We start from the raw sequence: 15,427 nt of genomic DNA, 5'->3' as shown, positions 1-15,427 counted from the left end.
TCGACAAAACAATAGAGAGATTCAAATTCTACACCGCTATTGCGATATTGCACAGCATGAACTGCATTACAGCCATGGAATCTCTATACTGTTCAATCCTGTTTTGATCTAGCTAGTGGACCAGAATAGGAAAGATGTTTACTTAACCATAGTTCGTGAAGCTGGTTGATGTTACGAGATAAGAAACCTGCATTATTATGGCGTATCAGTGTATTGTCCCACTGAACTGTACTATCCCATTTTCTAGGACAAAACAAAGCATGTATACAGTATATTACTAAATACAACAGCAACACCAATGGATACATGATCAGAGGAAGGAGTGTCCCTTGCCTTCTTTGAGCTCTTCATGTTCTCACAGAGCAACTAAGATGGCGTGAATGTAATGCATCTGCTTTATTGTGATTTCTTCGTCAATGGAATAATACTCACATATTATGAACACAATGGAAAATCATGTTAGTGTCACGTTTGATCTGTTTGAGTTTGCTTGAGTTGTGTTTCACTTTTTCTAGATCGGTTTCCGTTGTGTGTTCATTTGTTAACATGATTTTTGGTTTGCCATCACATGCAACACCTGTTTAATTAATTACCTTGTTTTATCCCTATAGTGTCTATCCATGTTTAATAATAGCACACATTTTCAGTTAGTCTTTGTCTCGTCTAATATATGTGGTTGTTCTGTTCGCTGAGAGTATTATTATTTGTTTTATTAAAGAAATCTGCTTGCGAGTAGGACCATCACATTTATTTTCTGCCTTTATTCAACCCAACGCTGACAGTTAGCAACCGGTCTGTGAATCAGCCTGAATGGGTCAAACTGGTGGGCATTACAGAGTTTACCAACGAGTAACCCAGTCACCATTTTTAGTCAATTTTCCATCAAAAATAACCCAAAATTTCTTGAAATGACAGGTGAGCTGTTTTTTATGGGACACACATGATGACTAATGATCTGAAAAGAAATAATAATCATAACTGTACTGTAAAAGTTAACAAGCAGCTGAATTTTAGAATAATACCACATTACTAACCTTCTCTATTTAGAAGTCACATTTTTGTAGGTTTGCAACTTTTTAAACAGAGTAGCTTGACAGTTTTTGAACTACTTTAAATTATGGTTTCTGTGTAGCTTGACAAAATACAGTTTAAAAGAAGCTTCTTGACTATAAATCAGCTTTATGCAGGAGTAGTCGAACGACTAGTTAATTATTTTGTTATTCAGATAACTCACAAGACCAGTTGAATCTGTAAGCATCTTTTGCACACGTCTTATTTGAGGAACCATACCATTTATAAATCTCTGCATTTCACTGTATTTCTGCACAGTTTAATTTTGATTAGTGTTACCAGGTGAGATTGTTATTGTTCATTATATTGAGGATTGTTTGATAAATTGTTCTGAGAGAATTCGGATGACCAAAAGCATTCTTTATTCTTTTGGTGTTGAAGATGAATGTTTAGTGAGCGCCGCCCCACAGGGAAGAGGGCTCCTCATCCTCCTCCTCATCCTCGTTCAGATCAGAGCAACATGTTTTCTTCAAGAGGAGCTCTCGCTGACTCTTTGCCCTTGTCAGGCTGCACTGACTGCTCCCTGACGGAAACGCTGTGGGAGACTTTTCTTTACACTTCATCTTCTTTGACAGCGAAGAAAAGCTGACATTTCAACATGAGATGAGGGTTATGATTCAAATATGATCATGTGATAAGTAAAATAATTAGAAGGACCAGCAGATTAAATGTTTACTTAATATTTTAGACTTTAAATTTTTTACTATAATGCTTCCTATAAAGTGCAACAGTGATAACCTATATATATATATATATTTTTTTTTTTTGCAGACTTAAGTAGTTTTGACATTAATTTTCTCTCATCATTTAAAACAATCTTCTAAGCCATAAACCGAACCAATCAGCTCCAAGATGAAATGCAACATTTCAACTTCTGATTTAAAGCAAAAAAATCAAAACTGAAAAAAAAAAGTGTCAGGGGTTGATGTGCATGATCCAAGGATGCTTTTCCATCCACCAAACAACTAGGATAACATTAACACAGGACAAGGAACTAAAAACCAAGGGCTTAAATTCACAAGGGAAGATAATCACAGGGAATAAAAACAGGGAACAGGTGAGTAACTCAATTAGAAACCATGGAAACGAACAAGGAACTAGAACTCAGGCAAAAGGGAACAGGGAAAAATCAAACTAAGTGTCCATTTACAAATTTTCTTTTTAATGTGTTTTGTTTCATTTACACGACAAAAGCACTTTGGTGGCCTGAAAACGCACACTTCTGACATCTACTGACCTGACATAATAATACAGCGTTTTAATGTTTTTTGCGGATCATTGTGAACCGGGATCGTTTTGACAATGTTGTCCTCGGTACGTGAAAAACGTTTTTAGTACATCGTTGTCGTGTAAATGTAAACACAATGAAACCAAACATAACCCCTACAAATAGACTGTGTTCAGTCTAGCAATGTTATAATATAAAACTAGTCACTTTCATAGTACCTGTGATTATATTGAAGTAAAAAAAAATGTTTTCTGGAAAATAACCATATACAGTATATATACAAATATACTACAAATATAACTACATTTCAAAAGTTGAAGGACAAAAAAAGGACACATTAAACTAATCGAAAATGACAGTAAAGTCATTTATAATGTTACAAAAGGTTTCTATTTTTAATAAATACTGTTTTTAAAAACTTTTTTAAAATTTGTTTATCAACAGAAAAAACATTTTCAACTGTGATAATAATAATAATAATAACAATAATAATAATAATGAAAAAATGTTTCTTGAGTACCAAATGATTTCTGAAGGATTATGAGACACTGAAGACTGGAGTAATGGCTGTTGAAAATGGAAATTGGCCATCGCAGGAATAAATTACAAAGTTTATTATCTGTTAAAGACATTCCATCACGCAGTTGTTAAAAACGTTTAATCCTACAAAACGGACACTGTCCAAATAAATCAAGATCTGAACATTCAGTTAATAAAAGAATTACTCACTGTATCTCTATCTTCCACTTTATTCTCTGTGAGATCTGACGCTCTAAGAAAAGTCTGTAAAAATAGGGCCCAATGTACTGTTAATATGAAGGAATTTTCCACAGGTGTTTCACACATGTATTTTGAATTACGCATTGCATTGTGTTCCAGGGTTAAAAGAAATGTCTGTGAACTTAACGGATAACGTTAAGTGCAGAAAATTACCTGTACCTTTTTCCATTTGTCTACAGGTTTTTCCTATGAGTGTAAGAATAATACCAAGAGATTCAAGGGAAGGTTCAAGGAAGCGGCAGGAACGAAACATTCCAGAATATTATTTTGTCACTAATGTAATAGGAGCCGCTGTGGATGAGCTGGAAATCCAGCGGGAAGCGCAGAACGGAGAATCCCAAGGGTCAAATCCTCCCTGCGCTTTAGCCACAGCTCGGGTGTGATGGCATGTGTTCTCCTGCCCGCAGCGGGTGACGCTCTTCACAGGCGCTGGAATCTAAGTCATGCGCCAGCCTATAAATTATGAAGATGCATCACGCACACTTCAACACTATAAGGTGAACTGAATGCCTTTTTCACATCAGCACACCTTGAAACCAGACTCATACAGAAGGCCTTCAGTCATTCAACGCTTTGAGTGTCGAGAAAAGCGCTATATAAATGTGATGAAGAATTATTATTATTATTATTATTATTATTATGGCCATCTCTACAAAGAAATCATACAAGAGTTCAATCACAGCAGATATAAATATTGGTGAACTGCATGTTACCTACATCCACTTTAACAGAAAAACATTCTTTGCTAGGACATTCAATAAAAAGTAAAAAGCATCTAAAGCACAGAATTAATAAATATATACTTTCTGTTAAAGTTAATGCATGTGCTGAATATGTTTAAAGTTGTGATGAAACGGAAGTAGCAACAGATCCTTTTTTGTTTTACTGTCCCAGTAAAACGGAAAATGGAGGGTGGGACTCCCAAGTTTTTGATTGGATGAAGGCCGATCTGAATGCGAGAGTAAGAAAGGGTGGGTTTATGCAGACACAATATTTGGAAAAGTCCTTCATCAACAGAGAGAAGACTGTCGTTTCACCAGAGGTTTTAAAAATTAAGGTCGCCGCTAGGGGTCGCTAACCTCTTACAATAACAAAGGCGTAGGTTTATGACGCAGTGATAAGCTGAATGATGGGACTTGCTGATGGATCTAATAATGTTATGGATAAGTGAAAACATTCATGTTTTTTAACATTACAGTGGTATGAAGCAGGTCACGATTGCTAATAAGAGACAGATATCACACGCGAGACCCGCGGATATAAAGGAATAAGGACATTTAATTCTACCGAACTACCCGCAAGTACTGGATTACTACTCACAGGTCAGTTTATTAGACAAATTAAACTTGTGAGGTAACGCAGCGCTGTTTCACTTGGTCTAACGTTACACTATCACACTAAACAGCATTTAAAGTTGAAAGGTGAACATGTGTTGAAAGTTAGAATGTTATTCTATGTGTTAGTTCGTTTGCTATATGAAACTAGCAGTAAGCTAGATCAACATTAGAATAACATAGTGGTCATATTCTAACATTTCATCATGTTGAGCTATATAACATTGATTTGTTTTATGTACATTTGCTCACCTGTCTAATAAAGTATGTGCCAGAGCGGTGTCGCTGTCAAGTCGTGACTTGTGAAGCTCTGCCAAGTCCAAGTTAGCCGCGGACGCTAGCTCTCGGCATCTCGAAAACGCCACGCCGATATTGATCCTCATTTTAGTTCTCCTTTTTTGTCCCAAAGTCTGCTTGCCGTGGTGTATAATGTTTGATTGAAACAAGAACAGCGTGTCGCTAAACGTTACGCACCACGCAGTTGTCCACGTCTGTCGTTATGGTTACGTCATGCTATGGCAGTACGAGCGGAAACCGAGGATAGCGCGGATACTACATCATTGACAGGCGACATTTTTTTTCCGGGACGGACAATTATTTAAAATTGGAATTTCTCTGAAATAAAAAATCTTTGGAGACTTTTGGGATATTGTAAGTACACAACTGCAGGAAATATAGTGATTTTTTGATATTTTATTACAAAATCCTTTAAACATGCTTAGATGAATCGTTCCAGTAAAATCAATAACATGCATAAGAAATTTCCATTTCCTGCTGACTGACAGTTTTACATTCTGATCTGTGTGATTTTTAAAAACTGATTTGAATGAGCTGATTGAAACTGAAGAGCAAAGTTTGTAAATGAAGTAGAAAGGCCCTCTTTACAGGTTAATTATAGCATTATTGTTAATTATTATAAATCAAAGATTAATGATGGGACATTTAAGAAATAGGGCATTTAACTAAAGTAATTTGCAGTTTTTATACTGTGGAATCCATCATTAAATCTCAAAAAGTGCAATATGAAAAAGAGAAAAACATTCTGCCTAACTTTCCTTTTGTGTTTCTCAAATGTAAGAAGGTCTTACTGGTTTAGAATAACAGTGAAAAAACATTTTCAGTTCATTTTTGTGTGTGAACTATGCTGCATATTTCCACTCAACATTTCTGACAGCTTCAGAGTACGTTTACATGACAACAATGTCCCAATAACGGAAACGTTTTTCCTTCACGTTTTTCATCATTCAGATCATTGATCTGTATTATTCATGCCAGGCCAGCGTTTTCACTAATTCATGTTTTTGTAGTTTACACGGAGACGGTCACGGTATTGTTTTTAAAAACGTGCACTGTGAAACCCATTTTCAAAAGTTTGCCTTTTCAGGCCCCCAAAGCGTCATTATCGTGTGTAAATGAACGACCAAAATGCATAAAGAGTTTTCCATTTTTAGTTGAAAACGGTGTCTTGTAAACTACCCCTCAGTCCCATACTGAAAATCACAGGACATGCAGATGACTCGAGTTACAAGTACAGCTTAGCTCTGGTTCAAGAAATCTTGAGCATTTCCCACACATTGTTGAGTCTGATTTTGTGTTCTGCTCAGAAGCATTTGCGTGGTTTGAAGGGAATACTGGGCTGAACGTATGAGAGATGCTTGGACATGTGTGTATGGAGATCTGAGATGTGTGTATGGAGATCTGAGATGTGTGTGTGGAGGCAGCCTCAGGACCGGTGAAGAGTTTCACTGATATCCAGATATCCTGCTGCTTTACTGGCTCTCCCCTTAAAAGAAAAGACAGATGACATGCAGGCCTGGCAGAAAAAAAGTGTGAGATGTCGTGGCTGAAAGGCATTATAAAAAAAGATGACATAGTCACCAGATGAATGAAGCAGTCAAGAGGGCTCCTGTCCAATCAAATCCATTCCTGCGACCTGACCTCATTTCCTGCATATGTGCTCTTCAGTCTGCTGCTAGTGATAGTGGTGATATAATACAGCTACCTTCACTCAGAAAACAAATATATATGCATAAAACACTTAAGGTTTGGACCAATCCATAAATATAATTAGAGAAAAACAAATGCACTATTGTCTGTAACAAATTAGATTTTTTTTGTGCAGGGTGCTACCGGGTTTTTTCAATTCGAGTGCAAGTCTCATTTCTTTGGAGGTGCATCAAGTGTATTCGCAGAACAGAAAACAGTATCTTCTCGTCATGAACAACATGAACCAAACTCTTCCAGTCTCAGCTATAACTAGTGTTTGAGGGTCAAAGGAGGCGTCGTTCACGGGCAGCCAATCAAGACCATAGACTGGCATTATGCAAATGTGTTACACGGTTACACAGGAAGTGAGACTGGAATTACAGACGACTCGTTTCAGTTCAGAATCGCTTCTTTCTTTTAGGAGACAGTATCTTTATTTATCTGCACTAGAGATCGACCGATTCATCGGTTTTGCCGATTAATCGGCACCGATAGTTGATTGGTGTAACTATCGTTATCGGTAAAAATCCACACCGATAGTTTTTCCGGGTTGCGTCCGTTGCTGGAGCGGCTGAGAAGTGTGCGTATCATTACACAGTACGAGAGCGCTGAGAAGAGACTGCTGGCATTAAACAGAGCGAGAGCGGCCACTAGAGGACGAATAACAAACTATCACTGGCTGTGTTGTTTACGTTAGCACGTGAGTCTGCGCGCAGCACGGAGAGAACACATTTATTCATTTAGCAGACGCTTTTATCCAAAGCGACTTACAAATGAGAACAACATCAGTCTGGTTTCAAGAGCGGACACTCAACTGAGACTGCCCTGCTCTCAGTAATTGAAGCTCTGAGACTGGCAAGAGCAGCTTCCAAATCCTCAGTCCTCATCCTGCTGGATCTGTCTGCTGCTTTTGACACAGTTAACCACCAGATCCTCCTGTCAATCCTAAAGATGAAGGGCATCTCGGGAACTGCACTCCAATGATTCGAGTCTTACCTCTCAGGTAGGTCCTTTAGGGTGTCATGGAGAGGTGTGGCATCTAAGACCCAACATCTAGCTACTGGGGTGCCTCAGGGCTCAGTGCTTGGACCACTGCTCTTCTCCATCTACGTGACATCACTAGGATCTGTGATTCAGAAACATGGCTTTTCCTATCATTGCTACGCTGATGACACACAACTCTACCTGTCATTCCAGCCTGACGATCCAACGGTAGCTGCACGTATCTCAGCCTGCCTAACAGACTTTTCTGGTTGGATGAAGGACCACCACCTTCAACTAAACCTTCCGAAGACAGAGCTACTTGTGGTCCCGGCCAACCCAACACTTCATCACAACTTCTCAGCTAGGCTCGTCATCCATAACTCCATCAAGGTGAGCTAGGAACCTTGGGGTTGTAATTGATGATCAGTTGAAATTCACAGACCACATTGCTAGAACTGCCCGGTCCTGCAGATTTGCCTTGCACAACATTAGGAGGATCAGGCCCTTCCTTACAGAGCATGCTACACAACTCCTTGTCCAAGCACTTGTTTTATCCAGACTGGACTATTGTAATGCTCTCCTGGCTGGTCTTCCAGCTTGCTCTGTCAAACCTCTACAATTGATCCAGAATGCTGCAGCAAGAGTAGTCTTTAATGAGCCAAAGAGAGCACACGTCACTCCTCTCCTCACTAAATTGCACTGGTTGCCAGTTGCCGCTCGCATTAAATTCAAGGCACTGACGTTTGCCTACAGAACAACCACTGGCACTGCTCCCTCTTACCTAAACTCATTACTTCAGACTTACGTGCCATCCAGAAACTTGCGCTCTGCTAGCGAATGTCGTCTTGTGGTACCATCTCAAAGAGACACAAAATCTATTTCTCGGATCTTTACCATGACTGTTCCCTGTTGGTGGAATGATCTGCCTAACTCAACCAGAGCTACTGAGTCAGTAGCCACTTTCAAGAAACTGCTGAAGACGTATCTTTTTCGGCAGCACTTGATTCAGTAGTACTAACACTTTCTCTTCTCTTCTATTCTATAAAAAAAATAAAAAAAATTCACTAAAGTTAAACTGAGAGGGGTTATAGCACTTGCGTATTGTTGTCCTACTGTTAGTTTAACTGCTTCTATTGTTCTCATTTGTAAGTCGCTTTGGATAAAAGCGTCTGCTAAATGAATACATGTAAAATGTAAACACAGCACAGAGAACGCTGACACTTCAGACGCGCATTTAAAACACCAACAGCGAAACGGTATGAATACATAACACTAAAGTATATTGCCATATCATTATAAAGTAATTAATTTGTTGACTAGATGCTGCATCAGCAGAGAAAGAACAGAAGTATGTTTGCCGTCGAGGCTGAGAGGACTCTAACATTAGTACCTCAGTCAAGTGGTTTAAACAATGTGACAAAAACACACGCAGACCTGACCCAAATGTTTTATGTTGCAATTGTTACCATCTATTTGCATTATTTTATATCCAGCTGGTCACTTGTATGCATTCATTAGCCGACAAAGTTGCATATTTAAAACTAGTGACGTGATTGCTTTCTCAACATTGTTCATGTAAGTTAGCCGACAGAACCATAAACAAATCAGAAACGCGTTCGATTTAAGTTCTTTTTTTTTAATCACTGCAATAAATCTTGTTATTTTGATTAAATAATCATCAAGGTTTCTAAAATAGAAGCAAATAAAGTGAGAGACTATTCATTGGCTATATTACGTATACGTAATATAGGTCTTTATTAAATTTAATGGCCATCTTTAAGCATGACTCTCTGGAATTATATAAAATGGTAACACTTTACAGTAAGATTACATTTTTAGCATTAACTAAGGTTAATAAAAGTTGTAGAAGTATTATTCATTGATAGTTTGTTAATTTCAACATTTACTAATGCATTTGAAATGGAGTTTTACCTTAGTTAATGTACTATGAACTAACATGAATGATAAAGGTTCAATTGAATTGCTCATATTAATACATGCAGTAAAAACGTATATTGCATAATGCATATAGTTCATGAAAGCTAGCTAATACATCATTGTTAACAAATGCGACTCGCAATGTGTTACCTATGTTTCTAGGTTATAGCTAACGAAACTTGTAATATTTTAATGTTTAAATTATTTTCTATATAGAGTTTGTTCTGTAGAACTTCTTATTTTAATATATTCATTTATTTATTTAATTTAGCACATTTCAGTTCAGCACTGTTTTACTTGTGAGTGTTATGTTTGTTTTTAATCCAGTATCCATTTAAAAAAAATATCGGTTGAATTATCGGCTATCGGCATTTGTAGTCAAACCTAAATATCGGTATCGGTAAAATCCACTATCGGTCGACCTCTAATCTGCACTTTGAACTTTAAAACTTTGCAGAGCTTCTAAATTCACAAACAGCTATATTGCACACTACGTGAAATGGAAGATCTGAAAAAGCATAATAGGGGCTCTTTAAGCAGGTCCAAAGTATAATTATTGTCAATGTTACAATATCAAAAAGGACAAAAAAAATGTCCCACCATAAAAATGAGTCCATATGAAGTTGTTATACATTACTGTTTGAAACAAAGCATAATCACATTTAGACAAATACAAACAGACTGATTTTACAGAAACATCAGATTGAGGATGACACGAGGTTTTTCCCATGGTTGCAAACATCTGTGAGTCAGTGAATGAGTTTCTAACATCTGTTGTGGAGGTGATATCAATATCGTGCTTGCTTATAAAACGGTTTCCTCTCAGTAGCTTGTGCGTTAATCGCTTTCAAATGGATCTTTTGTAATTAACGACCCAATCAATCAGGGATAAGAAGGTGAACTGGCCATGAACCTCATCAGTACAGCGAGTTTATTTATCTGGCCTGCGTGTGTGTTTACACAGGGAACAAAAGAAAAAACATCCTCACAGTTTCATTTGCATCAGTTGTGGAGTGTGATGCTCCAAAACTGCCATATTGTGGCACAGAAGTAAAGTCATAATGCATGTAGCTTGAACAACCAGGTAAAATAACGCTTGGCTAGGTAAAGTCTTGAATAAATCTTAAACCACCTCCTGATATTTTAAAGAAATATTATCTGAAAACACTAGTCTAAATGCCTGTTCACACCAAGAACTTCATCAGTGTCCAAATTTCTAAATCGTTTCAGTTTTGTCATCTTTAAATGCTCGAGGTCTTTAAAGCAGGATGGATTCTGATTGGCTGTCAATGTTTTTGTTCAACAGCTGCAAAAAAAATTATTCTGAAAATAATTTCAATAACACTGTTTCTCTGTACAGTTATCATTGTGGTGTGAACTGGGCATTTCTTTTTTTTAGCTTTTTAGAACGATTTTTAGCTCGCTATCGTTATAGTTACCGTCCTTGATGTGAACAGGCCTTGAATCTTTTATATTTATCTTTACTTACTATCTTTGTTTGTATGTTTTTTAGTGCTGTCAAACGATTAAAATATTTAATCGCGATTAATCGCATTAATGCCATAGTTAACTCGCGATTAATCGCACATTTTTATCTATTCTAAATGTCCCTTGATTTCTATTTGTCTCATTATTTTTAATGCTCTTATCAACATGGAAAAGTGGATCAGCAGTAAGTTTGTTCTTAGCTGTGGTATCCATGTGTTTCTGTCTGAAGTCATCCATTGTAGAGCTTAGATCGGGCCCAAAAAATCAAGCCCGACCCGAGCCCGTGCGCATTGTGTCCGAGCCCGGCCCGGCCCGACACATAAACTGTAATTATGAGCCCGAGCCCGATTTAAACCCGTCCATTTTTTTAATACGTGGGTCGTTATAACTGACGTTCTCAACTACTTTCTATGTTACTTTCTCCCGCCCGCAACATTTTTGTCCCGCTCCCGCCCGCAAATACACTCTTTTTTTTGTAGGCTACCTCCAAATACTTTCGCCTACGTGTCGCCACCATACACATAAGCATAAATGCTCCTGATAAATATTTTGTTATTAAAGCATTAACACACAAACCACTGTTATAACATAAAAGCATGCAGGCTACTGAGTGCATGGTTTGGCATGACTGAATGCGCGCAAAGTGCGCTCCCTTAATAATTCCTAAAAAGCTGACATCAGTTCATCGCAATCTCACACATCTGTTATTATCAATGAAGCTGACTGCACAATGCATCTTTCATAATATATACACTTTGTTTGTTATAATTTGAGGATTTGCCAGCATACAGAATTCAGCACTGAACAAAAAGTCTGTTTTGAGCGGTGAGGGGAGTCTATTTTAAATGCTTCTGATTGGCCATTGCGTTCAAGAAATCAACACATATGTCTGTGATTGGCTACATCCCTCAACGCTGCAAACATGTTATAAAAAGAAACTCTGGCCTGTAAATCGTTTCTATTTTGTTTTAGTTGTTCTTGTTGCTTTTCTGCAACATATGAATAAAAATGTATTAGTTTTTATGTTTTATTCATAGATATTTCTAGTTTGCGGGAGTCCCACGAATCGTTTTATTCTCCCGTATCCGCACACACAGAGTGAGTGCATTACCGCTCGAGCCCACCCTCGCACTCGGGCATCAAATCTAGTCCCGCGCCGCACTCTATTGCGTTGAGAGTGCACGTCTCTAGATCGGCGTCTCGCGCTCGCGCCATCCACTCAAAACGTAACGTTAGCCTACTACTCTTTGGCCGGCGCGCAAGCCCAAACAAGTAGCCTACGTGCGGCGTGCCTGTTGTTTTCTTTCCGGTCTAGCTATCCGGTGTGATGTTGTAGTTTTTCTAACGTTACTAGTTGTTGCAACAGCATGTGAAAAAAATACAAAGTTTGCTAGGCCAAAAAGAGCGTTAATCTCGCGATAAAAAAATTGACGCCGTTAAAATGTGTTTGCGTTAACGCCGTTAATAACGCGTTTAACGCACGGCACTAATATATATATATATATATATATATATATATATATATATATATATATATATATATATATATATATATATATATATATTGTTTTTATATTTGTACAGAAAAAAGGCAAGACTAAAATGATTAAATAATGATTAAGACATGCAAACAAAAATGGCATGAGGTAAATGACACTGTAGTTTCAATCTGATTGGAAATGAAGTTGTGTTTACAAGATTCCTGGTTGATCCAATGAGGAAGAATTAGTCTCTGGATTTAGTTTAGTGGCATTATGCATTTCAAAGATACCCAGAGTTTAGTTTGAGATGCTCAGTAGCAGGTAGACTAGATATCCACAAGCAGAACTGTATATTCTGAGTTACATGAAACAATCTGTGATTATTTACTTTGGAAAAATTCTGAAAACAGATTCTGACCAAAGTTACTGAACACCAGTGAGGACTGGTTTATTTAGACCTGCACTACAGCCTGAGGGTTATAAATGTTCTAGCAAAAGGAAATAAGAAATGAACGAGCATAAGCGACAACAAATAAAGCATTAGGTGTGAAGGAAACTAATGAGACCACATGTGGCCAAGAAACTGAAATAAGCCACTGAAGTCAATAAGAAACATGATGCTGAACATTCAGTAATAACTGCATTAGATGACAGAAAACAGGCACCCTGAGGCACTTCTGAGGTCATTGTAAAATTAAATTTGAGCTCAAATGTTGTGCATTAACAATAATTCAGTCAAATAATTGGATGATAAAGAGTGCCAAAACCAAAGTCAAGAAACAATTTTTTGCCAAGTACTCACTCTTGAGTACTACAGCCATCTTACTTGACTGTTTTCAACCATGTGTGACTTCATAAATGCTCACACGCTATACAAACTACCAAACAAATCCCTCTTTACATTAAGGTCCTATTAACGTTCATTACAGGTAGGATAGGTCATTTTCAGAGAGGCTAGCAATAGCGAGCTAGCTTTGAAAGGATGAGATCCGATTCAGAGCGTCTCTAGAGCCACGCCTCCTCCAACACACATGAACACACACAACAGAGTCTCCAAACGATAGACATAATAAATACATAGACGCCCTATTGGCCGCTGGAGCGTACGTCAACGGCGCCGCCATATTGCGGAGGGCAACTTTCCCATGCCTCTAATTACAGGAATTAAGAAAAATGGCTGCTTCGTGTGCTCTTGGGGCTGAACAAATCGCCACACAATTGAAAACAGGTCTCGGGGAATTACCTTTCACAAACAAGACTGAACATTTTTTTCAGGTTGTATTTGGTCATTATATATAATTAGTATTAGTAACGTACACCACGTACAAACAACTGATATCGGATGATAAATGTAAAGTTATTATTGTTTTTATCCAGGAAAACCGCAGCAATACTTTACTTGCATTTGTTTACAGCGCAGTCTTGCCCTCAGCAAAATGGCGGACGCGTTGACGTATCGCAGCAACGTTCCAAAGCGGCCAATAGGGCGTCTATGTATTTATTATGTCTATGCTGCAAACAGTCACGAGAGACTGCGATAAACTCCCTCGTGTCTTAAAGCACACAACACTACAATAATAATGAACATAAACAACGTACAGAGCTCTGACCTGCATCATCTGACTATCATCCGGCGTTGATTGTGTTGACATTGAGTGGTATCGGCATTTCGGTTTCGGGCCGAAATGTTTTTGGATGGTCGTAATCAGTGAGCGAAACACATTTAATTAGCGCTTCTATGATGGCACGATGTGACTGTTCAGCATCTATTTCGTGACACAACATAAACTACAGCACTTAAACATGTCAACTGCTCTGGATTTACTTCTCAATTTTAATTGGTAATGATTTCGTTTCATAAATCTTTTAGTCTGTGCTGTTTTCTGTTCATTCACTAAACTAAAAACTTAACTAAACATTTGTAGCACCAGCCATCCAATAAATAGCAATAAGCTTTGTGCTGAGCTACTGCAAACTGTCCACAAACCCATTAGTTACCTGGAAAAAATAACTGTGCACAGTATTATATGTTCATTGTATTTTTACTTAACCTGTTAGTGATGTCTTCATTATTTAATGTATATTTGAATAAATAATCAAGTTGTTTTTTCAGCAACAAACTAGAGTAGAAAATTCTGTTGATATAAAAACCTTCCTTATGTGCAATTTAAATGTATGTACAACTCGGTTTAAGCTATTTGAGTGTTGATTATTAAATAAGTTTAAATAATTAATTGATAATTAATGTATCATTTATTTTTGGTTTTGGTTTTTGGCCTAGTGCTTTCTTAATTTCCGGTTTCGGCCCAGAATATTAATTTCGGTGCATCCATAGTGTTAACGAATAAATGCGTTTCTGATCAGATGATTATTTTGTATGGATGTCGTCATGAACCAGAGGAGCTTTAAAGGACTGTTTGACGTGCTGGAACAAATTGAGAAAATCTTTCGGAGAACGAGCGCAGAGCCCTCTGAGAGTTTCTGAAAGCCGTCAGGAACAAGATGGCAACAAATGTGAGAAAGCTGTGCAAGAGGCCGAAGGGAAAAGAGCGGTAGCCTGTGTTCCCGTTCTCACCTCCCGTGAACCTTCAAACGCCAGACCTGAAAAACTGAAACATTAGGAGAGCTAGAGTAACACGAGTCCATTCATTTCTCAGTGTCATGAATAACTCAAATGGCTTATCCATATGGAAGTTGATGACAAACGTCCATTACCCCCCCCCCCCCCCCCCCCCGAAACACAAATCATCCTGGACTTGGTTTTGAAAGACGCAGTCCAGAGGTCTCTTCTTGACCTTTCGGCGTTCTCCCTGATTCAAGAGCAGGCCTGCATGTTCTGATTTAGTGTCCTGACATGTACATTCTCATGGGCTCCAGCCTCACGATGACACAAACCATATGTGCAGAAACATCTTTTATTCAGACAAGAGTGTTTCTGAATCCCGTTTGATGAATACAGGACCGGCTGGTCATTAAGGTGTCACACGGGGCGGCAAATGAACTGGAAAACATCCGCTCGCTGCAGTTTAAATCAGCACACAATCTGCACTGGTGCATTATGGGTACAACCTGGGTGTTCTGAACGTCTGCAATCCATTGACTTTTGCAATGCCATTGCAGTTCAGGTGTCTGCGGGC

At 38.1% G+C, this 15,427-nt stretch overlaps 1 protein-coding gene across 1 annotated transcript in view; it reads right to left on the bottom strand.

Moving 5' to 3' along the window:
• Window positions 1-15,427, bottom strand: part of anos1b (anosmin 1b) — a 93,290-nt gene that overhangs the window by 52,724 nt on the left and 25,139 nt on the right. The window lies entirely within an intron of this gene.

This window comes from Siphateles boraxobius, unplaced genomic scaffold (genome assembly GCF_051911475.1).
Source record: "Siphateles boraxobius isolate OS27281-9 unplaced genomic scaffold, OSU_SipBor_1 160, whole genome shotgun sequence".
In the NCBI taxonomy this organism is placed as follows: domain Eukaryota; kingdom Metazoa; phylum Chordata; class Actinopteri; order Cypriniformes; family Leuciscidae; genus Siphateles; species Siphateles boraxobius.
This window is presented reverse-complemented; position numbering and strand designations above follow the sequence as displayed.